The sequence below is a fragment of the Equus asinus genome, chromosome 1 (assembly GCF_041296235.1).
Source record: "Equus asinus isolate D_3611 breed Donkey chromosome 1, EquAss-T2T_v2, whole genome shotgun sequence".
Classification (NCBI taxonomy): Eukaryota; Metazoa; Chordata; class Mammalia; order Perissodactyla; family Equidae; genus Equus; species Equus asinus.
Window position 1 is genome coordinate 205,285,227 of NC_091790.1, and position 25,148 is coordinate 205,310,374.

Genomic DNA, 25,148 nt, shown 5'->3' on the forward strand with positions numbered 1-25,148 from the left:
ATCCTCAAGGAATTTATGAGCCTATATTTGAGGGGTTTTTGGGCATTCTGAGTCAAGATTCTGCCATGGACATTAGTCAGCTATGTGTGGGGACAGCAAGCAGAGCAGGACTAAAGGGGATTCAGCGTCATCTCACCAACAACCCAGCCAGTAGAGAAATCTCCCTGTAACCCTTAGCCTGTGGTCCACCAATGTGTGTCTGAACGCAGCCATTCGGCGTCGCTCACTGAGGAAGCCAACAATGACTGTTAGATAGTTCTTTATAATTTTTAGTCTAAAATCTATCCCCAGAATTTTCTATCCTTAGGTCTAATTATTTCTTTTGAAGCGACTCGGAATCAATCTAATTCTTTTTTGACGGTTCTTCACATCTTGGAGAATGCAGCTGTTATCTCCCTATCCAGTTTAATTGAACGAGCCTCAGATTACAAGTCTGGGAAGAGAGTTTTAGCCCTGACACTGTCTTTTATTATCTTTGAAGCAAAGGACAGTTAACTTGTCTGAGCCGCTGTTCGTGTGGGTCAGTGTCCGTTTGCCTCTGCTCCTTCCCTGCCTGGGACCTGGCTCTATGAAGGGCGACTCTAACTCTCGTTTCCCAGCTTGGGACATTTCTCCGTGACCACCCCTTTTGTGAACTCCCTAACTCCTATGGTAGGAACCCAGTTCCATCTTGTCCTGTACCTGAATTCTCTGTCTCTGCCTAGGCACCTTGACAATTGGATAGTTTTATTTCTCCCTCACGTTGCAGTTAACGTGGATGGGGCTGGCCACGAGAGTCACTCCATGCGGTCTTTCAGGGCCTGAGGTTTCTTCCTCTAGTGGCTGTGACATCTGTAAGAGCTCAGATTCCTCCGCTGCGTACTCTGTATCTTGATAACAGACTCAGGAAGAGAATGGAGGGTTTGAGGGGCTGGGCCTGAAAGAGGTGTACATCTCTTCTGCCTGTGTTTCCCTTGGGGTGGGAGTCAGTCACATGACTCTGTCTAACTGCCAAAGAGGCTGGGAAATTTAGTCTAGTTGGGTGGCTAGGAGGAAAAGGCCAAACCTAGAAGTAGTGTACACACTTATGCCTCAACTTGTCCTAGAATTCAGGCACAAAGCTTCCCCAACCCCAAAGAAGCCTGGGAAATGTGACCAGGTTGAGGCTCAGAAGGAGAAGGCAGTAATGACACTTCCTGTCAGCCTTAGAGGGAGACAGTTGCTCTGGTCTTCTCTGTCATGGGCTAAAATCGCCTAAGATCATGTATGTGAACATGCTGAAAATGTGGTAAAGCAGCATGAAAATGAGTGGTAATATCTTTTCAACAAATGGTTCAGAGACAACTAGACAGCAATACGCAAAAGAATGAAGTTGGACCCTTACCTCACATCACATACAAAAATTATCTCAAAATGAATTAAAGACCTAAATGTAAGAGTTAAAACTGTTAAACTCAGAAGAAAACAGCGGGGTAAATGTTCATGACTTTGACTTTGGCTTTGGCAAAAGATTCTTAAATATGGCACCAAAAGTATGAGGAACAAAAGAAAAAATAGTTAAGTTGGGCTTCACCAAAATTAAAAGCTTTTATGCTTCAAAGGATGCCAACAGGAAAGTGAAAAGGCAAACCACAGAATGGGAGGAAATATTAGCGAAGCATGTATCTGATAAGGAACTATTTCCAAAATGCATAGGATTCTTGCAACTCAGTAATAAAAAGACAATTAACCAAATTAAAAAATGGGTAAATGATCTCAATAGAAATTTCTCCAAGGAAGATATATATATGGCTAATGAACACATAAAAAGATGCTGGACGTCATTAGTCATCAGGGAAATGCGAATCAAAACCGCAGTGAGATGCCACTTCACACCCACTGGAGTGGCTACAATCAACAAGTCAGATAATAACGAGTGTTGGTGATGATGCGGAGAAATCAGAATGCTCATCCCCTGCTGGGAGGAATGTAAGATGGTTTACCCACTTTTGAAAACAGTTTGGTAGTTCCTCAAACAATTAAAAATAGTTATCATTTGGCCCCGCAATTCCACTCCTAAGTATAAACCCAAGAGAAATGAAAGGGGCAGGTGATAGTTGAGGAAATGAAGAGAGAGCGCCTAGCGTCAGGTGGGTTCAGTTGTCTCAGTCTGAAATAAACTTCTGCTAGGATAGTAATAAAATAACCAGATTTAAGGCACTTGCACCAAACACCTAGCATGCATTATCTCTTTTCATTGTTGTAATTGCCCAGTGAGGTAGATGATATTACCCCTCATTCAGAGAGGTTAAATGGCTTATTCAAAGTCGTACACATAGTCAGGTCCAAAGCCAATTTAAACACAACTCTTTCTGGCTCTGGAGGCAAGTGAGATAGGAGCTAAAAGATTGGGGGACAAATGATATTATTGTATTAATCGTCAAAGGGGGTAAAATCTGGGAAAATTCTAGAACAGATTAGTAAACAGTGTATCCTGTAAAGTATGTTATATCCTGATATAACCAAATTGTAAGCCGTACAGATATTCCATTTTCCTAACTTTCTATAGACAAGCTGTGATGATCCTACAATAGTGTTGTTTCAACAGCTTTTATCTTTTCAATTGAAATACCTTTATTGAAACATTAGTTGGTAATGTAATTTTCCTCATGCTGTAAATGATCCTAATAGAATGTGTTAAAACATTTAAATTATTAATGCAGCACAGTCCTCTAAATGTATGCTACAACAACGCTTGCCATAAACTGTCACATAATCTGTTCCATGATTCTTCGTGGAGCTGGAATCCACTTAGACCAAATTGGTCCAGTGACTAATGATAAAGTTGAAAGTCATTGAGGTCACTGACAGAAAGCTCTGGGGTTTTTTCTATAAATCATGGCACTCAATTCGGAAACATTATACATTTTTCTTCTAAATTGTGTGCACTTTTGAACATGCGTGTTTTAATTTTGATTGCCCAGTTAATGGGAAAGCTTTAAATCTGTGAGACAGACCCTTTATAACAGCACTGTGAAATCTGTATTGGCTTCCAGATAATCTTATCACAGAATGACTATTTTTTCTCTATTTCTGGTGAACCTAAGTGCCCCATGTACTTCTATGTGTAATGTTACATAAAGTAATTTAAAGGATGTTACATTTTTTTTCATGATAGGATCATTGATAATCCTAATAGTAGTTTTTCCTTCACACTCGGTAGCTTCCAGGCATAATGCCATATCCCTAAAGCTTTGAATGTTCAGCCTCCTTACTTTCGGGTGAAGAAAAGAGAATTATAAGCTAAAAAATAAAGACTGAATCCTCATTTATATTTCAATGGTCTGTTCCCATTTGTGGAAGAGGAACATCTTCGTGGAGAAGACAATGAAGATGAGAGTAGTTCTTTCTACAGAAGATGAGCATTGTGAGACTGTTAGTGCCCAATGACTCTGTCTTGCAAGGAGAATCTCAAATCCTACATTACAGGACAGAATCACGTGTAATGGAAAGGGGGTGAGATCATCTTCCATTGCAGTGACAAATTTTTGTTGAGAATGAATGACCTCATGCTGAACACCCGTGGTTTGCAGACCCATTGGCTGAACGCAGTCTCGTCTCTTGATTGATAAATTCTATGAGGACAAAAATAGTTCTTAGATGTCGTTCATTAGATTGTACACAAGGTGACATACTTTAGTGGCAATAGTGTGAGACCACAGAATATGTGATGAATTCATTACCTGTAGGAATAGAAACAACCACCATCTGTTTCGAGGTTTGGAAGTGACTGCACCTAAACAGAAAGTACAAAAACACAACGTGTTTTATGAAAAGTATTCCAAGAGTGTCCTTCCGGCACTCCACAGGTGTTGACCCCTGCTAGTTCATTTGTGATTTTCTTCCTTCTTCAGCCCAAAGGCCCTAAATCGATCCAATTACAGAATTCCTTTCAGTGTCCTCTAGAGCCATTTTTGCTGTAAATAAAATGATTTACTGTGTCTTCTATGTCATGCTACTGAACTTTTTAAAAATTCATTCTACTGCTTTTTGTTAATAATTAACGTGCAGAGGAACTCACAGCAGAACCACAGCCGTGAGAGTCCACCTGCCCCACTGCCCTGGGTGGCCAGTCACATGTGGGAGGAAGGGGCTCTACCAGAAAGCCATCAAGATAAGGTGAATTGTCCCAGGCTTCCCTCTTTGAAGGGTTGAGGCTTTTGGTTTTTGTTTTTTTGATCAGTTAAATTAATCTCTTACTGATGTGGGACAAATGTTGAGACAAAAAAAAAAGGGAAGATTTCAGGTGAATGGATGATAATCTCTTCCCCTATTTCCTTCCTTCTTGGGGGAGCTTAAGGATTAATTGTCCCAGGTCAGCAACTCTAGGAGTGAAACAATGATGGGCCTGCCGCCCCATCAGCTCTGACGTGGGGAGGAATTTCATACAACCCCAAGCCCCGCATGGATCCCACCACAAGCTCTCAGTGCTACCTAGGGCTCAGTTGTCACCACACCAACATGACTCTGTGTGGGGACAGTTTCCTTCCTATCATACCTCAAGGTCATCGGAGAACAACTGACTGACCTGGGCACATGCCACCCAGCAGTGATTCAGAATAGCACGCTAGAGAGAGGTAGCTGGTGTACAGATCAAATGTATCCTTACTTGAACCTAGAGATCATTCTTAGATTAGCATAAATAATTTCACACTGAATTTTTTTTCCGAACCCATGATTTCCAAAGACATAAACTTGGACCTGAATGAAAGTAAGAAGTTAAATATACAGCTCTACACTTTTTCCTACCCTCTCTCTTTTCCCCATACTCTGCATCCAACCTCTTTTTCTGCCCTAGGAATTCCTTTGTATCAATTGTTGTAAAATATGTAATATAAAATTTCCCAGTTTAGCCATTTTCAAGTGTACAGTTTAGAGGCATTCAGTATATTTGCATTGTGGTGCAACCAGCATCCCCATCCATCTCCGGAACTTTTTCATGTCCGAAAACTGAAACTCTGTCCCCGTTCAACACTAAATCCTCTTTCCTCCCTGTCCCCTGGCACCACCATTCTACTTTCTGACTCTGAATTTGATGACTCTGGGAACCTCGCTTAAGTGGAACCAAACAATATTTGCCCTTTTGCGTCTGGTTTATTTCACTTAGCATAATGTCCTCAGGGTTCAGCCACGTTGTAATGTGTGTCAGAATTTCCTTCCTTTTCAAGGCTGAATAATATCCCATTGTGTGTGTGACATTTTGTTTATCCTTTCGTCTGTCGTTAGAAACTTGGGTTGCTTCCGCCTTTTGGCTGCTGTGAATAACACTGCTGTGAGCCCGAGCGTACAAACGTCTATTTGATCCCTTCTATGATCTATTCTTTCCCTTCTTTTGGGTGTATGCCCACAAGTGGAATTGCAAGATCATGTGCTAAGTCTATATTTAATATTTTGAAGACTTGCTTATGTGTCTGAAGAATTCTTAAGGATTCCAGAAGTCACTGAAAATAGTGGATGACCCAAGGAGACAATGTTATTTCAATGCCATTTTGACGGCACCACCCAGGAAATTAGACCTAAAGAAAAAAAATTCCTTTATGTACTAAAGAACAGTGATCCATAATTCTCTTCCTTCGATTCAAATAGAGTTGTTTGTTTGTTAGTCTGTTACTACATTATGTGGCTAATGTGGCTGGAGAGAGGATCTGATTTTGAAAGTCTTTTTGAATGGTGTGACATAAACTTTACTTTTAAAGGGGGCTCCTCTGTGGCCCCTCAGGAGGTTGGCCACCATTGCGTGGAATACTGTGAGAGTGGAGAAGCAGGTTCGTTCTGTTTCCTCACTGAATAATTTCCGTCTTGTCCACCTCTTTGTGCATTCTGCACAAAATGAGAGACCGTGCGATGTAGTGGCAGGAGAACCAGGGTCTGTTCCCTTGCCTTGCACAGGCACTTATTCTTTCTGAATCTGGGTTTCTTTATTAGTTACATAAATAAGCTGACCAGGTGAAGGCAGCACCAGGGCAGCTTCTGGCTCTAGAACTCCGTAATGCAAATTTCCCCACGTTATCATTGGTGCTCAATAAATTTTACCAAGTTTGGTCCCTGATGCACATTAAACCTACTAGCTTCACTGTTTCCTTTTCTGTCTTTTCTATACAAATAGTCACTTTTTCTTGGGTCTGGTGATATGCCAATAAACTTTAGACTGAATCTTCGGGATTTTTTTTTTGCCAAGCTCTGTTGTGGCACCAGTTTTATTTAGTTTTACTTCACAAGACTACTCCATAACGTGATTTCCTATAGGGTTGTTTTTCCGATGACCAGAAGTAGCTCTTCCACACCTACACGAAGCTCTGATTGTTGTTGGTGCAGACAGAAATATGAAAGCATTGACAGCATTCCAGCATGCATGAAATCCACAAGACTTGAGATAGACTGAGCTTATCAACCTGGGAAGGCACTGAGAAAATTGCGTGCTGCTGAAAAGAGAAGACTGAATCAGAGCTCGGGGCTGGGGAAGGCACTGACGGTGTAGGAGAAACGTGCCACATAAACGGGTTCAAGAGAATGTGACTCACAGTCGTTATGGGCATATGTTGTGAGTACTATGGCTGATTCCTGTAAGAGGGAGAAACAACCAGGCAAATCTATTTGGGGAAGAACAATTATTTATTCACTTGATAAGATTCTATGCTTTGATTTAGCACATAGTGTAATGACTAAGGCCAGGACTGTTATGAGAAATATAAGATACATGAAACTCAAACATAAAAACAAAACTGAAATATTTATTTGCTAATGGTTTAAGTAGATGGATGGCAAAATAGAATAGAAACATAAGCAGAAAGTAAATTGTCAGACTTGCAGAATTTGCTCCCCAATTTGGACAGTAATCGGTGGCATTGCTAAAAGGACACATGGCTCATGTGTCTCTTTAGTGTAGTTTATTTTAGTTCTTCAGTGTTTTTTTTTGTTGTTGTGACAATATGGTTTTGGTTTTTCCACAGCATCAAAATGTCAAACCTAGTTTTCCAGTTTCATTCACTTGCCTCCAGTCTTTTCTCTATCACAATTCTTTTCTATTGAAATATTCATTATGTATTGGCTATATGAACACACATCATACCATAGCATAGTCTCTCCCTTCAAAGGAGAATGACCATGAGGCAGGTGTCCCGGAAAGAAAACCTGAACCCAGGGGACGGTGGAGAAAGTGTTGAGTATGGACCAAGGTCACGGCCTGGTGTCCTCAGTTCTTCCAGCAGCGCCTAACATGAGGAGGCACACCATAGTCAATAAGGACTTGATGTTCTAAGTTGGAATAATAGCGTGATTCCATTAAAGGGAGAGGGACTAAATCATATCCCACATCTAACAGGCATGGTTGGTGTTTTCCTTGAGTCTGGAGGCAGACGTGTTCAGCCATGCTGCTGGGGGCGGGGCAAGCAGACAGTCGGATGTTAACACTTGCACAGCGTCTAGCGCAGACTGCCTTAAAAATAATTGGAGAATGAACTGAATAGGCAAACCCAGGTGGGTTTTGGAAGGTTGGTCTATTGTTCATAAAGTCATATACTTTGACACTAGTTAGGTGGGGGGGCGGAGTGTGGGTGTGTGGGTGTGTGCACGCTCATGAGAGTTACTAATGTTGATCTAGTTGACACTACCTGCTCTGTAGAATAAATAAGGTGTAACGATATTGTTTGTGGGGGGGACATTTACTTGGTAATTCCATTGTGTTGAAAGTAGGGGAAGAAAGCTTTGCTTTTCAGGTCCTGCCTAGCTGGTTGTTGAACTATGCCTGTTCCATACAGGAGCCACACGTACTGAAAGCAGAAGCAAACAAACAAAACAAACAAACAAAAACAGGGCAGAGGGAAAGCAACAGAACTGGGCCCTTAAGAATCCATTCCCGGACAGAGTAAACAGATGTCCCTGCAGGTCACAGTTCCCAGTGTCCTGTCGCCTGTGCCCCATTGTTCAGGAGGCAGCTCTAAGAAAGAGAGGTGGTGATGCCCGTTTTCAGCTCTACCAATAGCTGTAAATTTAGCTGAACGTTCCCATCAGCTAAGAGGACAGAACTCATTACTGACCAAAGATGGCTATGTCGCCTTTGACGGAGACGTGTACCATTAAAATGAATGCTACTTCACTGTAAAAACAGTATCTTTCCCCTCAGGAGACCTGGAACTCCATTCCTTGACTTCGTGGATGACAGCAGAGCCTAAAGATTAGCTGAGGGTTATTGTATGTTTGTTAAATGACACTGCAGATCAGTTTGTTCCTCTTTGAGAAAGTCGATTTGTTGCTTCTTAAAATGGACTCTTTATCAATGGCACACACGGAATATAATCGTCAGATTTACAATCCTGACAGTGCCAGTTAGTCTTCCTCTTATTTCAAATACATCAGGGTGAAATTTATTTCCATTAAATTGTCAGGATTTTTAATTTTAAAAACGTTAGGTAAATATGGACATTTGTTTCTGCCAATGCTAGCCTTATTAATTAACGAACAACACCTGAACTATGCTAAATTTGGGAAAAAAGCAGTGTTCATATATCCAGGTAGTGTCACCTGCCCTGTGCGGCTATTAAAGCACCCCCTTGCACTTTCAAGTGTCCCAACTGAGATGATAAATTGTAGCCATATTAGGAATATATGACATAGAAGGACTTTCTCAGTCCTTGATCTTCAGGTTATACTATTATCAGGTTCCACATATACAGCATTCCTATGAGTCCTGTGAATTTTCATAGGGAGCCTGCAATTGCCCAGATGCTGGCTGTTTTCTGCTAAGAATGTTAGTAGAACTTCATACTGACTAGTACTTAATAGTTGAACCTGGACATTATTCTCATGTCGTATAAGATAGGTGTCATCCATCTCCCCATTTTTGTCAGATGGGAATATTGTGGCACAGAAAAGTCAAATAACCTGTGTAAGCTTTCACAGCTAGTAGCTGCTAAAGGTGGGAATTTTCTGGTCCTTGGAGTTACCAGTCTACCATCAGAGATGGGTTCTCACTTCACTATGAAATAAAGGCAAAGGCTTCCTTGCCTATAATTACAAGATATGTTAATGACTAGTGTGTGGCTGGGGCTCCACCCACTCAGAGCTCAGAGTCCTAAGCCAGTCATCCACGGCTTTCAGACTGATGGGTTCTGGCTCTCTAATGGACGAGATTTCCTCTGATAACCCCATCAAAGCCTGTGCAGGTCAAAGATAGAAAGGAAATACTCTGGTCAGAGCCGGAGTCAGAAGACAGAGGTGGGTAGATAATAATGATGCCATTTGTTAAACTTCCAAGGCTCCTCACCTGGAGGGGGAGCCTGGGCCGGTGGGAGTGCTGTGGTGGGCTGGGCCTCCTTGGCACAACAGCCCTGGAGCCATCAAGTTAGGCTTCAGGTTCTGCCCAAGCAGACGCACCGGCAGCCGCACAGCTCGGGCAGAGATCTGCCTGTGACATCTCGTGTTTGTTAAACATGCCAAATCTTCTCTGAAAGAAGCAGCCCACCAGTGTCCACAGTATCATCAGGCTCTTCGAGGCTTGACAGGTGTAAATGAGCGGGTCTGAAGGAGCGAATGATTCCTTCTTTGAGGGGTACCTGCCTCTTTTCCTGGAAGAGCGAAGGGACCTCTAATCATTGTTTCTCTGTTTTTCCATCTCAATGAATAGACAGAACTGTTTCATGTAATGATTTTCTTCCTTCTGTATGAGGTATCAGCCTGCCTGCTGTTACATTTTGGCTTATTTTATTTACTTTTAAGTCAGAAGGACGAGAGTTGTGTGGAGGCAAGCTTTTTTACAGATCCCACCCAAAATTCTACTAGAATATGATTCATAACATTTCTTACCTTTTCAAATAAAATAATAGGTGAATATTTGGTAGAAAGACGTGACTATTTCTCTATTTCAGAGATCTGAGTGTTGCTGGTGGAGGGAGCATCTTATATTTATACAAGTTATGTTTCTTTTTTTTCTTACTCTCAAAATGCCTCCAAATGGCTGATCTTAATTAATCAGCACAGTTGCCCTTTCAGAAAAATAAGGCATTTTGGTATTGAAACTGGAAGACTGAGAGAGAAAGTAAGCTGACTCAGGAGGATGCTACAGTGGGGTTAGAATCAAGGTCTCCTGGCTCCAAATCCAGAAATTAGATTGCATCTCTTTTCTAGGATTAGATTCATCTCTGAGCAACAGAAAAATGAAAATAATACTGGTTTAAATAAGATAGAAATTTATTAGTCCATCACGTTTATTTCTCTCCCACATAAAAGGCAAGAAGTAGGCTCTGTGCTTTGTCTGTTTTGCTTTTCTATTCATCTCCAAGATCACCTAAAGGTCCAAGGTGGCTGCTCTAGCTCCAGCCATCATAAAAGCATTCCTGCTAGGAGATATGAAAAACGGGTAGGAGAACCACATGCTCTATCCCTTTAAGGACACTACTTCACAAATTTCACTGCTTACTTCTGGCATATCCAGTCTGTGGCGGAGCCTGAAATAGAAGCCAGGTTTCCAGACTCCTAGACCAAGCTTTTTCCAACCATCTGTCTACTACTCCTGGCACTCTTCGTCAGAGTGTTTTGTGAAGAAATCCTCCTGTCAAGTTTCTGTCTTTCAGCCCATTCATTAGACTTTGTCAGTGAAGGTGACTTTTCTCATGGAAGCGTAGATAAAGTAAGATGGTCATTTCGATTAGACCTCTAGGTTCTTTTATTTGCTAATTTGTTCTTAATAAATATTTAGAATGAACAATATCGACACAAAACCTGAGATTACTTTCTGCAATAGTCTGCTGCCTTAACATAATGTCTGCAGACAATGAGGTTATTCAAAAAGGTGCATCTCTACCCTTGTACTGGAAGCATCCGCAGTCGTCGAATGCCTGTTGAGGAGGGTGTGCTGAGAGTTTGGCGTCCACTTAGCTCTTAGCATTGGGATTAAAATGACAGCCCACAGACCCATGAGTGGTACTGCTTTTCTGAACAGTAATTACTGATTACCAGTAAGCTATGGCATTGGGATGACCTGAGCAACATCTTTCACTGACCAGTGAATTTCAGAATCCACTAATGGCTCAGGACTTTTGAAGAATCACTGATTTTGATAAAATTTGTTATTCTAAAAAACAGTATATTTCATCTGTAAGTTGGTGCATTTCTAAACGAGCTGGTAGCCAAAATTACTTTTCAAGTGGTTGAGTGATCTTTTTTCACAGCTCATTTGTGAAATTTTGTCCATATCTTGCAAATAATTAACTTTTATTGGGGAAGAATTTTTTTCAATGTGGAAATCATGAAGCTCGTGATTTCATGTCAGTATAAGATAAACATGTTTCAAAGAATTTATTTAGCTCACGAATTAAGGAGAGAACCAGTAAGAGCTAAAGAGAAGAATGAAACAACAGACACCTGTGTAGGCAGGCAGAAATCCTGAAATGAATTTGCTGCATGATTGGCTTTTTCCCCGGGGATGCGGTCGGGTGGAGGGATCAGTTGCATGGGCACCAGACGACACTCACTGCATCTCTCTAGCAAGAATCCTTTGCCTTATTCTCAGTTTTCTACAACTTACAGCCGTAAAATAGCTCACAGACAGTGACAGGAGCGGACATCTAAAGAATCAAGTAGCTCAGACAGGTGCACTATGCTGTGCCTAATACTCCGCTCAAAGGATGCCCAGTGGTCGTGTTGCCCATTTCAAGGTCTTTTAAAATTTTGGACACCTTTGATAATACTTATTAATTTTGTGTAATTGAGGTTTACTAAATAATAGAACCATTCTATTATAACCACTTTAAAGACTCTTTAAGGAAACTTAGATTTTTATTACAAGTAGTCATAAATATTCTCTAAAATGTGTTGTTAGCAAAGGACTTCTCTGCTGACCTTTCTTTTTTCTTCATCCACCTGAACCTTTCTCTTTGAAAGCTCCTTACCTATATTTTCTTATAGGATAGATTCGGGTGAAAAAAAATTATAAAAAACAAGTCCTAATTCTACAAATAGTGTTTTCCTTGTCACATAAGCATATTGCTGACCATGTCAAATACAGAAAGCAGTGCTTTGTTGCTTTTTAGTGAGGTTTCAGTATCCTAGCCTTTTATAAGTCTGAACATGAGTCTGTTGCGGGACATAAAAATTGCTCCCCATGAGAAGAATGGAAATTTAAAAGATTTTTTAAACTATTTGGGCAGTCTATTAATCAAAGACAAGATTGGGCCGTCTCAGATCTTACGATGAAAACTAAGTGAAATCGAAAGCCACTAACGTCATGTTTGAAATGTGGTGACTTTCCCAGTAGTTTCCAAGCTGAAATCATTATTGCTTTGAAGGTACTTGTCTTTGTAATTACCCAGGTTGTAAAAGTAGACATTCTGGTGTCCTTTTACTATAATGTGAACCCCGCAGAATTTAATAACCCACCACCCTCCGCACTGACCATTTCAGCCCCAGACAATCCAGCTCTTTGTTTCCAAGCATTTAGGTTCTTTGAAGCGAATTCCTCTGAATGCCCTCAGACTTAGAGAACACAACATCTGGGGTGCATTCTTGAAAGGAGAAGGAAAACATGACTTGCAGTCTTTCTAATTTATCCTCATTCTCAAGATCCTTCAGGAAAATAAGCTACAGTGGCCTTTCCAGTGAGTTGTCCTGCCACATATGTAAAGTTGCTGGCACAAGTTTGGATCAAGTCCCTGTCGCCAGAGCGAGTCTGCGTCGACATGTCACTTGTTGGTTGAGAGTGAAGCTGGGGCTCCCGCAGTCTCAGGATCTCTCAGGAGCGTCAGCATTCTGCCATCTTGGTTAAGTGCTTGTGGTGGGGCCAGTGAGTGCTGTCAGCACGTAAGGAATGCAGTGGAAAAGCTTGGTCTTTTGAAAGACAGGAACCATTGTGCCTCTTTTGAGCCAATGTTGTCTCCCTCTGACAATTTTTCCAGTGTAAACCAGTAAAAAAGAGAATCCAGAATACAAAAAATTTTTTAAAAATTGGAATGCTTTAGCTCCTTCAGATCTAAATGCACACCTTAACCTGCAGTCCTGCTCCGAGGTTCCAGACATCCGCCCAGGACCCCCTGACGCGTCCTCATCATCAAAGTCAGAGTTGAGGGGTGTGCACACTCCCTTCCACGTTGGCATCTCCCATTTCTTGTTCTTGTTTTGCTTCCACACAAGGGCTGCCCCCTCAGAGGTCACCTTCCACTTTCTGCCTAAAAGCATCTTTCCGACATGCATCTCCCTGAATTCTACTCTCTCCCAAGGTCCTCTCAAAACTCACTCCTTGGAGGTCACCTCCCCTAAATAATCGAAGGAGAAGCATCTCAGCGCTTCAAGGGCCTGCTCCTCGCAGACCCGGGCTCTCCGAGCTGTTCGTGTTCTCTGGGCACAACTCTTACCTCTGCCCAACTCTATTATGCGTCCTCAGAACTCAGGGGCAAGGTTGTTGTATTTTCTTGTCTCCTTTTCTATGAAAAATTTAAAAAATTACAGAAAAGTAGAAAGGATAGTACAGTGAACACCCATATCACCACCAATTAATTTCAAGACTTTTACCATTTTTGTGTCCTCTATCGTTTTTTTCCTGAAAATCTTTAAACATAAATCGGATCATTTTCTTTCCTCCCTAGATACTAAAAACGTGCTTCTCCAAAAATATATCCTCCTCTATATTCGTAACAACATTATCATATCTAAAAAAATGACTCTAATTCCCTAATAGCATTGAATTCAAATTGAGGAAATTCAAATTTCCTCATTCATTCTCAAAATATCTTCTATGGCTTTTTTCTGCCAGCTTGGATCAAATTAAGGATCCTGATTATAACTGATTGTGTCTCTTACGTTCTGTTCCTGTAGAACAAGTCCTCTTTTTTCTGTGATAGAAGTTATTTCCCTTTAATTTGTAGAATTTCCCACATCCTGGATTTGTCTGAATGTCCCTCAAGGCATGGTTTAAGCTGTTTGTCACGTCCGGTTGTCCCACTATGAGGCACTCCAAGGCCAATTAGTGGGCTAATGTGACGATCACCAAATGCCTCCACTGTGACCATGTGTTTTTCCAATTGATGCTGGCATTTTTCTCCTGGGATCATATTTTGGTACCAGGAAAATGTCCCTTCAACCTCTCTCTGAAAGAGCTTAGCATCCATTGATGATCCTTACCTAAATCAGGTATTTCAACAGGAGCTGCAACATCGAGCTTTTCTCGCTTCATCATGCCCTCTGCGTTGATGAGTGGGCAGTCTCCTAAAGGAGGAGTTCTCTTTCATGAACAGGCTAGTCGGTGTCCCTGAACTATGGAAAAAGCAGGATCAATCCCTAATTATTCATTTAATTACCAGTTTTCAGAGTAAGGAGTGGCTGTAATAGTTACCTCCAACTGTGGAAAACGAGTTTTCTTTCTTTTGTGAGTACCGTTATAGACTCATGAATTGTTTTATATATTCAATGTGGTTTAATCAATTACAGCATCGTTCTTCTGATGTTCAAATTTTCCCAACTCTAGCGACTGACAGCCCTCCCAGCTGGCTCTTCTGTGTTTGTAGCAGTTATCTAGGGCCACAAAAGTGCTGTGTAATAAGCAACCACACACCCTCAGTGACATACAAAATACGTGTTTAGCTTTCACACGTCTGGTTGTCAGCTGGTGTCGGTTAGGCAGCTCCTCTTGTCTGTTGGCTGATGTGCTCACAGGGCTGGACAACCAGCTGACTGTTAACTGATCCAGAGTGGCCTCCTCTCGGTGACCATGGCAACTTGGCTCTCTCCACATGTCTCTGTTTCTCCTCCTGGGGCTGAAAGACTAGGCCAGACACGTCTGTCTCACGCAGCGGCAGAAGCCAGGAAAGGGTGTGTCGGATGGTGAAAGAGCTTATCAAGTATCTGCTTACTCATATTCCATTGACCAGTTCAAGCCATGTGTCTGAGCTCAGAAGCAAGGCGAAGGGCCTGGCAAAGTTAGACGCAAATGCTATGGACAGGACGGGGGGAAGAATTGGGGCCGTGTTTGCAATCTACTGTGATCTTGTAGACATGCCCCTATTATTCACTGAACACTTCCTTTGTTTCTGTCCAAGAAGGTATTCCAGGTTCAGGGGCCAGCCCCATGGCCAAGTGGTTAAGTTCACGCACTCCACTCTGGTGGCCCAGGGTTGGGATCCGGATCCTGGGAGCAGACTTGACACCGCTCGTTAGGCCATGTTGAGGCGGTGTCCCACATGCCGCAACTAGAAGGACCCATAGCTAAAATGTACAACGATGTCCTGGGGGGATTTGGGGAGAAAAAAATCAGGGGAAAAAAAAGGAGAAGAAGATTGGCAACAGTTGTTAGTTCAGGTGCCAATCTTAAAAAAAAAAAGATATTCCAGGTTCATACTGTGCTTTCTGTGCCTCAGATCTAGAAACATGCATTTCTTCAAAGATCCCTTGTTCTTTTTAGTGAGAATAGTGCTTAGAAACCAAAATCTGAGTATCTGAGACAATCATGTACCTTGTCCCTTTCTGTGGACAAAACTAGCAAATATATACTTTAAAAAATAAGTAAATGTATTCCTCTTGCTATTTCTGATATAAATATAACATCACAGGGTTTTAACTTGTAACTGAACTTCATGATTTTAAATGTGGATCTATTTCTCTTAAAGAGAAAATTTTATTTCCTCATAACATTTGCAGAATTACTTATTTTCTTGGAACCGTGTCTTATGGTACACTGCTGTGATTAATGTGGAACTTTACTCCAGCCAGCATGCAGTAGTTACCATCCGGCTGGCAATGTTAATTCTGTGTCCTTAAGTCAGGGAACGTGGCTAACTCATGGTACATTCCAAAGGTCCAGCAGAGCACCTGGACATGCTAAATATTTTTTTTGAATGAATGAATGAAATGTCCATTGATTGGTTTTTTTCTTTGAGTTTTGCTTTTTATGCCCACCATTTCTCTCCTTGGAAACTCCTACCTTCTCTAAGCACGTTCTCGTGAAACTAAGTTGCTTATCTACGTTTAGTGAAATGCATATCATTTCTTTGGTGTGTTTCTTCACCATCTCTGTTTGTCCGCATGTTTCCCTGGTGTGTTGGAGCACTGTGTGTAATACACATAGTTCCAAAGGAAAGGGCTTAGTTACCATGTTCTGTACTTTTTTTTTGGAAATATCATAAGTTTCAACGCAACCTGAAAAAGAGAAATCCCTTCAGCATTTTCTTCACACTTATACTCCTACTTTTTAATCCATCAAGTCTGATGATGATTATGGGAACTCTGGGTACCACATAACCTCGTGTTCTTTTTTAAGGTATTGTGACATTTGGGATATTCTGGAAATATTTTTTAACCATTTAATGATTTTTTTTTCCCCCACAACCGTCACCTTCATTGTCTGTAAGAGTGGTGACACATAATTGACAAGAGCAATCTGAAGGTCTGCCAGCCACCTTTTGAGGACATCCTTTGGTTTTCTCTTTGATAGCCGTGGCCTGAGAAGGGTGATTTTTCCAGATTAAAGATAAACGATGGAGTAAACTAATTTGATTCTTTGGGAATCAAATATTATCACTTATTATAACCTTCTAGATAGTGCTGTCCAAAGGACCTTTCTGCGGTGATGGAAATGTTCCATACCTGCAGCCTCCGATACAGCACCCAACTGTTGTCTCTTCCTGTAATGCATCAGGCAGACCTTACTATTTGGAAGCCAAAGCAAAAATCTCTCTTGGCCAGAGGCAATGTATGTACACCTGGATTGAAGACTGTCATTGATTACTGCCATTTCACACCCCTGGCTCCTGACTTTGGAGGCAAAGATTGCAGAATTTTAGCTTATGGCCCACTGGTTCCTGGAGAAATATGATGAAAACCCAAGCCACTAACTGCCTGCAGCCAAATATCAGATTAGTTCTATAAGCACAAGTTACTGTGAAAGCCCAACAGGAGATAAAATGTAGGAATGAGCCAACATAGCTTTATTCTCATTATAGACGCATGATTTTTTTAAAACTACGTGAACTTTAAAATCAACTTTAACTTATTATAGAAAATTTTAAACAAAGTAGAAAGATTAGTAAATAAACTCCCATGTATCTATAACCCAACTTCAACAATTATTTCCTATTGGCCAATCTTGTTTCATCTGTATCCTGACCTTTTCTCCTCCTCCCATGTTGTCGAGAGGCACACCCCAGATACCATATCATTTATCCTTATATGTTTCACTATGTACATCCTTAAAGACGAGGACGTCTTATCTTGTTAAGTACAAGAGCATAACCTCCATGTCACACTAGAAGAAAAAAATAAACCCCAAACCAGAACAAGAGTTTCTCAATAGCATTAATTCTCCTATTAATCCTATTAACAGCATTAATTCTCCTATTAGTGTTTAAATTTCCTATTGTCATATAAATGTCATTATTTATTGAAGAAAATAGGCCATTTTCCCTGCGGTTTCTCAGAGTCACCTATTTGTATCTGTAAGGTCTTGGTTAAAATGTTCCCCTGTCCTCTGTCTACTTTAAATTCTAGTTGGGTCTCGTGGCTTGATTGGATTTGGGTTCGTCCTTTTTCATAGCACTCCTTCATCAACAGTGTTGCATTCTTCCTTGAGGAGGCAGTTAATGCCGGTCGTCTCTAATCCTGTGGTGTTGACAGCCCTGGTGATCGATGCTTGAACTCGTTGAGAGCTGCAAAATGGTGATATTCTAATTCCATCAACCTTTTGCATTCAATAACTGCAATACTTTTATATGGTGAAGCTCCCCTTTATCTATAATTTGGTTACCCAATGACACAGTTTATATAGGAGAGAAGGGAACTTTCTTGGTTCTCTCCTTTTTATTTAACAGCTTTTAAATAATATATTGATTTATAAGCATCCTCCAATGATGATCCGTTGAACTAGTTGTTTCTTTAAGTATCGTTTTAAATTCATGAACTTATACAGAGATAACGAGCTTCAATCCATTGCACTGATTCTTATTGATGCTCAGAACAGCCTGTCCTTGGCCAGTGGGAGCCTCTTCCGGTTGGTTTCTGAGTCATTCTGACATGGTCCTAAAAGACTTTGATAACTTCCTTGGTCTGTGTTAATAGACTTCCTGTCCCAGACCTGGAATCAGCCATTTACAGAAGGAATCCTGGTTTCATTTGGTGGGAAATGGTATTTCTAGACTTCAATGTGGGTGCTAGGACTACAGATCAGTTTTTATATTTTATGACCATCACATGGATGTTGACTCTCTTAGGAAATATATGCTTATATGTTACTTGGTAAAAATATATACTATGTGTTGTCAGAACATACATGAATACAAGTAAATTAAATCTGAGAAAAAAAACAAAGTAGGCAATAAATGTAATAGAACATTATTTCTATTAGAAGTTATTTAAAATTAAAAGATCATCATCATGGGGCCAGCCCGGTGGTGTAGTGGTTAATTTCGTGTGCTCCGCTTCAGCAGTTCAGGCTTTGTGGTTTCGGATCCCGAGCGCGGACATGGCACCACTCATCAAGCCATGCTGTGACAACATCCCACATACAAAATAGAGGAAGATTGGCACAGATGTTAGCTCAGGAACAGTCTTTCTCACCAAAGGAACAAAAAAAGAAGATAATCATGAGAAAAATCAAATTTACTCCATTTACATATGTGCTGTTTCAGAAATTAAAATCTATTCCTGTCCAGTGATTCTTTGTAATATTTATACAATCAAGGATTAATATACTCTTCAAACCCACCAACATGTACAAATTCTACTTGGCAGTGAGAACTAAATGATCTCAGTTGTTGAGAAATCTATAATACCATAAAATGCCCTCATACATTTCAAAATTTTTCTTCATGGGTGAGACCTTTGAAAGCTTTCTAAAAATATGTTATTCTCAAGCAAAAATAAGCAACACATAAAGCCAGCTGATATATGAGACTCAGAGTGAATGACCAGGATTCTCTCTTATTTTTGGAAGAATAAGAAAAATAATTTGTTGCATCAGTATATATTTTTATATCACAATTTCAGGAAACAAAATAGAATGAAAAGTAATCATCTTCCTGGTGTTAGCTATCAATGCAGTTTATTTCTATTTGTTTCATTTTTTTAGCTTTGAATAATTAAATGCACAGAACGATTAAATTAATGATATATTTTAAACGCAGAGCACTGGACACTTGGCATATGAAAAACAGCCAGTGGTGGGTGGTGCTGTGCAAGCTTTTCTTCGGGAAATCTTCTCCTAAGAGCCCCCCACTCTCCAAGTCTTAGAACCCCCACGGAGCGTGGCTGTGCAGTTTGATCTGCAGAACTCGGAGCATTCACATGCACTTTGCACTCCCCTCTGTAACGTCTTGCTGCCCGCAGTGACGGGGTGAGAGAGCTCTCACAGAATCTCATGAACAGGCACAGAAGGCCTGATTTGAGGGAACCGCCATGTCGACCCCCCACTTCCTTCCACTTCCCCTCTGATATGACCTTGTCAGCCTAGCACAGTCAGTCCTACTCAAGTGGTTCTGCTTTTTATCCAACATGTAGGTTGGCTATTGGGTGAATCTGACTTGGGATAGTATTCATTTGGTAAATTCATCAAACATTTTTCAACACCTGACTCCGTATCAGTCGTTGTGCTAGGTGTTAGAGATGAGAAGCTAAGATGTGGCCTCGTCCCTTGAGAATCACACAGTCTGGCAGAGGAGACTGAGTTGTCACAGACCAATGACTGACACGCTGTGGTGAACATAAAACAGGATGAATGGAGGGTGGAGCATCGCAGGAGGAAGCAGAGAGGCAGGAAACGCACGATGCTCTTTAGGATGTTTGATGGGGGATGGCAGAAAATCAAAACAGAAAGAGAACCCCAGGCCAGATCATGAAGGACCCTGACTGTCAGTCAGGCTAAGGGGTTTGGCCAAAGGAGCCAGAAAAAAATTTAAAAAAAAAAAAAAGAAGAAAGCTTGAAAGAGAATGTGGCCTCTTTTTAGAGTGGTCTGCATAGAGAAGAAAACTAAGGGAGGTCCCATTAGGAGGCCGCTGGAGGAGCCCATGGTGGGGGTGATGGCGGAACCAGAGTAGCAACACTGGAAGCGAAGAGCAGAGGTGATTTGAGAAGCCTTCAAGAGGAGGGATATGCAAGTGAGGAGTAGAATATTGAAGATGAGAGACAAAAGGAGACAAAGATGACTCCACAGCCTCTGCGGAGATAACAGCAGCTGACACACCCTGAGGGCTTGCCTCGAGCTGGGCATGGTTTCAAGCACATTACCTGTATTATGTATCTTATTGCATTGAATCTTCACGTGAACAGTATAATTACCTTTAAAAACAAAATATTATTTTATGTATTCTACAAATGAGAAATTATTTTTTAAAAAGCATTGTTAGGGATAGAAAATGTACTTAAATAAGAAAAACTGTAAATCACCAGGAAGATATGGAAATTCTAAATTTGCCTAATCTAATAAAATAGTTATAAAATATATAAAACAAAATTTGGAGGATCTAAAGGAGAGAATTAGTCAATTCATCCTTATTCTAGAAAATTTTGACATAATGTTCTTATTTAAGGGAAGGTTGAGCAGACAAAAAACTAGCTAAGAAAGGCAGTTTAACAATACAAGCAGCATGGTGAATTTAACTGACATATATAGAACTCTGCATCTTACAATTAGCGGATATACATCTCTCAGGAAACCTTTTACAACAATGGACCATGCGTCAGTCCACACACCAGACCCAACAAATTTCAATGAATTAATAATACAGGTTTTCCTGACCACAATGCTGGCAAATTACAAGTCAATAGGAGAAAGATAATAAGAGTATTACCCACATATTTGCAAGTTAAAAATTCTAAACAACTCATAGGTTGGGTAAGAATCATGACAAAATCTAAAAATGCATAGAACTAAATAATAATGAAAATACTACCCATTAAAACTTGTGGACTCAAAGAAGGAATTAAGGAAATTTATAGCACCAGTTGTGATTATATCAGAAAAGAAGAAATGCTGAAATTAATTAGCTAAGTGTCAAACATGAAAGTTAAGAAAAGGTGGGTAATGAGATAAAGTAGAGCAGAAATTAATAAAATTGAAAGTAAAGATACAATACAATTAAGAAAGCCAAAAGTTGTTACTTGAAAAGGCCAAATAAAATAGACATTTTTTTCTTGTGTGACAATAAAAATTCAGATAAAATACAAATAAAAATACTTGAAGAGAGGGATGTAGAGATGTAGCAGAGATTAAAAATATAACTAGAGATTTCTGATTCTGGGTGTGATGCACCAACACCCGAGATGATCCCCAGCCCCTGCAGAAAACAGCTTTAAGACGTGAGCTTAGTAAAAACAAAGCAGCTACGGGAAGACACTGGCGAGTGGACAGAAGCAGACAGACTCTGCAGGGGAGCCTCTTACAGGAGGCGATCCCATCTCCAAGGCCTTAGCCAGCAGCTCATTGCAGCCTCATGGTGCACACACTGGCAGCAGCAGTGCGCCTGCAAAAATACACAGTCTCTCTTGCCTGGGGAACCCAGAAAAAAGAAGGCAGAAATAAAGGAGTGCTGAAAAAGTGGGGAAAACCCAGAGGAAAAGATCCAGAGAGGGACTCCCCTGTCACTGCCTTGTGGCATCTCTGATTGACCCATGAACCATCTGTGTTTGGAGAGAATCAGAGCAGTTCAGCTGAAGGTAAAGAGTTGAGAATGAAGATGCTGCCCAAGAAACGAAGTTGGCAGTCCACGCCTAGCAGAGAGAATTACCTGCTGCAGGAAAGTGAACAATTGGAGAATTGGAGAATACCAAAACCCAGAATGTCTAGAATGACTGTCCGTGATATTTAAGATATAACACACAATTATCTGACACACAAAGAACCAAAAAGACCCAATGGAACATACTCTCAATGTAAAAGAAAATTCAGTCTGACCCCGAGATGAAACAGATTTTGGAACTGATAGACAAGGATTTTAAAGGAACTGTTATAATTATCTTCAATGAATTAACACAAGCATGTTTTCATTGAATGAAAATCTCAACAGAAAAATAGAAACAATAAAGAGAACCAAATGGAAATTCTGAAACAGAAGAATACAAATTTTGAAATTTAAAAATTTACTGGATGGACTTGATGTCAAATGATTATGACAAAGGAAAGACAAAATGACCTTGATGATGGATCAATAAGAATTGTTCAACATGAACAAAGAGAAAAAAATTTAAAGGAACAGAGCATCAGGGACTGTTAGATAAAATCAAGCTGCCCAGTACATGTGCAACTGTAATACCAGAGTGAGAGGAGATGGATAAAGGGGTAGCAATAACATTTGGCAAATTTAATGGCTAAAGATTTGATGAAGACATCAATTTACAGATACAGGATGCTCAGCAAACATCAAAGAAACACAACGAAGCCCAGTCTAAAGTGCATCACAGTCAACTGTTGAAAACCAAAGGCAACAAATAAGTCTTGAAAACAGCAAAAGACTAGGGCTGGCTCCGTGGCCGAGTGGTTAAGTTCGCGCGCTCTGCTGCGGTGGCCCAGGGTTGGGATCCTGGGCGTGGACATGGCCCCGCTTGTCGGGCCACATTGAGGCGGCGTCCCACATCCCACAACTAGAAGGACATGCAACTAAGATATACAACTCTGTACAGGGGGGTTTCGGGAGATAAAGCAGAAAAAAAAAAAAAGAGGAAAGAAAACAGCAAAAGAAAAATGCTGGGAAATAACTATTCAGTTAATAGTTGATTCTCATTAGAAACCATGGTGACCAGAAGAGACTGGGACAAAGTTTCAAAATGCTAAAAGGAAAAGAACCTCAAACTATCAACCTAGAAATCTATATTAAGAGAAAATATCCTTCAAGAATGAAAGTTAATGAGGCCAGCCTGGTGGCATAGTGCTTAAGTTTGCACACTCTGCTTCAGCAGCCCAGGGTTTGCCAGTTTGTATCCCAGGCATAGACCTACACACTGTTCATCAAGCCAAATAGAGGCAAAAGGGCATGGATGTTAGCTCAGCAACAATCTTCCTCACCAAAAAAAAAAAAAAAGTTAATTGAAGACATTTTCGGGTAAAACCAAATTAAAAGAATTGGTTGGGGGCCAGCCCGTGGCACAGCGGTTAAGTTCGAACGTTCTGCTTCAGCAGCCCGGGGTTCACTGGTTCGGATCCTGACTGCGGACATGACACCGCTTGGCAAGCCATGCTGTGGTAGGCGTCCCACATATAAAGTAGAGGAAGATGGGCACAGATGTTAGCTCAGGGCCAGTCTTCTTCAGCAGAAAGAGGAGGATTGGCGGCAGATGTTAGCTCAGGGCTAATCTTCCTAAAAAAAAAAAAAAAAAAAGAATTGGTTGCCAGCAGATCCATACAACAAGAATCCTAAAGAAAGTTCTTCAAGAAGTAGGAAAATGATACCCAGTGGAAACTCAGATCCTTAAGAAAAAACAAAAAGCATCAGAAATGGTAAATAGTGGGTAAATGTAAAGGACAATTTTTCTTTTTGTCTTCTCCTTAATTTCTTTTCAACTCTGCAGACTGTGAAAAAGTAAGACTATGTATTATGATCCCTAAGACAACCACTAAAAAAAATGCAAAGAAATACAGCTAATCATAGGGAAATTAAAATTCTAAAAACTATTCAACAATAAAATGAAAGCCAGGAAACAAGAGGCAAAAAAGAAGTAGAAGAGACAAGAAGCAAAGAAAACACCCTGGAAATGATAGACCAAGCTCAGCCACAGCCGTGATTTCATTAAATGTGCGTATGGAACATTTACCAGGCTAGGCCAGATTATGGACCATAAAAATGTCTTTATTAGTTTTAAAAGATTGAAATCATGTACAGAGTATTCTTTGATCCAGTGAATTTAAATTAAAAGTCTATTAAAATAAGAGGGCCAGAATAACTCTACGTATTTGGAAATTAAACAACACATTTCTAAATGATCATCAGGCCAAGCTGACATTACAGGGAAAATTAGAAATAATTTGAACTGAATAATAATATAATTCAGCATATCAAAATTTGTGAGATGTAGCTCACACCATCCACAGAGGGAAAGTTTTAGCTTTAATAGTTTTATTAGAAAAGATGGAAAATCAAAACAAAGGTGTAAGCTTCCGCCTCCACAAACTAGAAACAGAGGAGAAAGTTGATGCCAAAGCAGGTAGAAGGGAGCAATGAAAATGAGAAGAACATCGATCTATGAAGTAAGACACAGAAAGAATGGAAATGAGAACACGGTTTGAATTAATCCAGTCTGCACGGCGTTTTTCATTCACCGACTGACTGTAGTGTGACGAGCGTTTACCATCAAGCTGGCTCAGTGTTACCACCTCTGCTCAGAAAGACAGTATTTTTCCTTCTCTCTGTGCGCCCTGCCCTGCCTGTTCATCAACAACCTTACTTTCAGGTAGTTTACCCTTTCATTCGCAGTGTGTGTACACACACACACACACCGCTGCATGCATACTGTCCAGTGGAAGTGTTTTATTAATTTCCTAAGGGGATATTTGAAATCTTGTTTGATTATACAAAGAGCAGTGTCACTGAGGACACAGTGTCTAGATTCAAAGATATGCATGACAGCGAAATGGCCGATTCCTCCAGGAGTAGCAGAAGACGCTTGTGGACAAACTGAAGACAATTTCGCAGGATATGGATGTAGGTGGGCGCGTGTGTACGTATACAGATTTCACCCCAAAGTTCAGATAAAAGCAGTCGGTCCCTTTAGTGCCAGTTATCTTCCATCCCTTGCGGTAGCAACTTTCTTAATCTGCTCTGTGTGTCGACTCTGTGTGTCCTACCCAAGAAAATCCTAGAATGTTCTAAAGATTTTCTGGGTGTATGTGCTTGTGCTTTGTATGCCAGTGTGTAGAGCAGAGAAAAGATTCAGCGAGAAACTGCACGTGAGGTAATATTGAGAGGAGCTGGATGTATTTCGCCATATGTGAAGGACTCTTTGATGAAACTCAGGATATATATATTTTTGGAACTAGTCAATTTATTTTATGTACATGTCGCTCAAAGCCTAGTCGAGGGGCCAGCCTGATTGACTTTGCATGCTCCACTTTGGTGGCCCGGGTTTCACAGGTTCGGATCCCAGATGCAGACCTACACACCTCTGATGAAGCCACACTGTGGTGGCATCCCATATACAAAGTAGAGGAAGACTGGCACAGATGTTAGCT

General features: G+C 40.7%; 1 protein-coding gene across 4 annotated transcripts in view; it reads left to right on the top strand.

The window, feature by feature from the left end:
* DPP6 (dipeptidyl peptidase like 6) overlaps positions 1–25,148 on the top strand; it is a 988,762-nt gene that overhangs the window by 645,144 nt on the left and 318,470 nt on the right. The window lies entirely within an intron of this gene.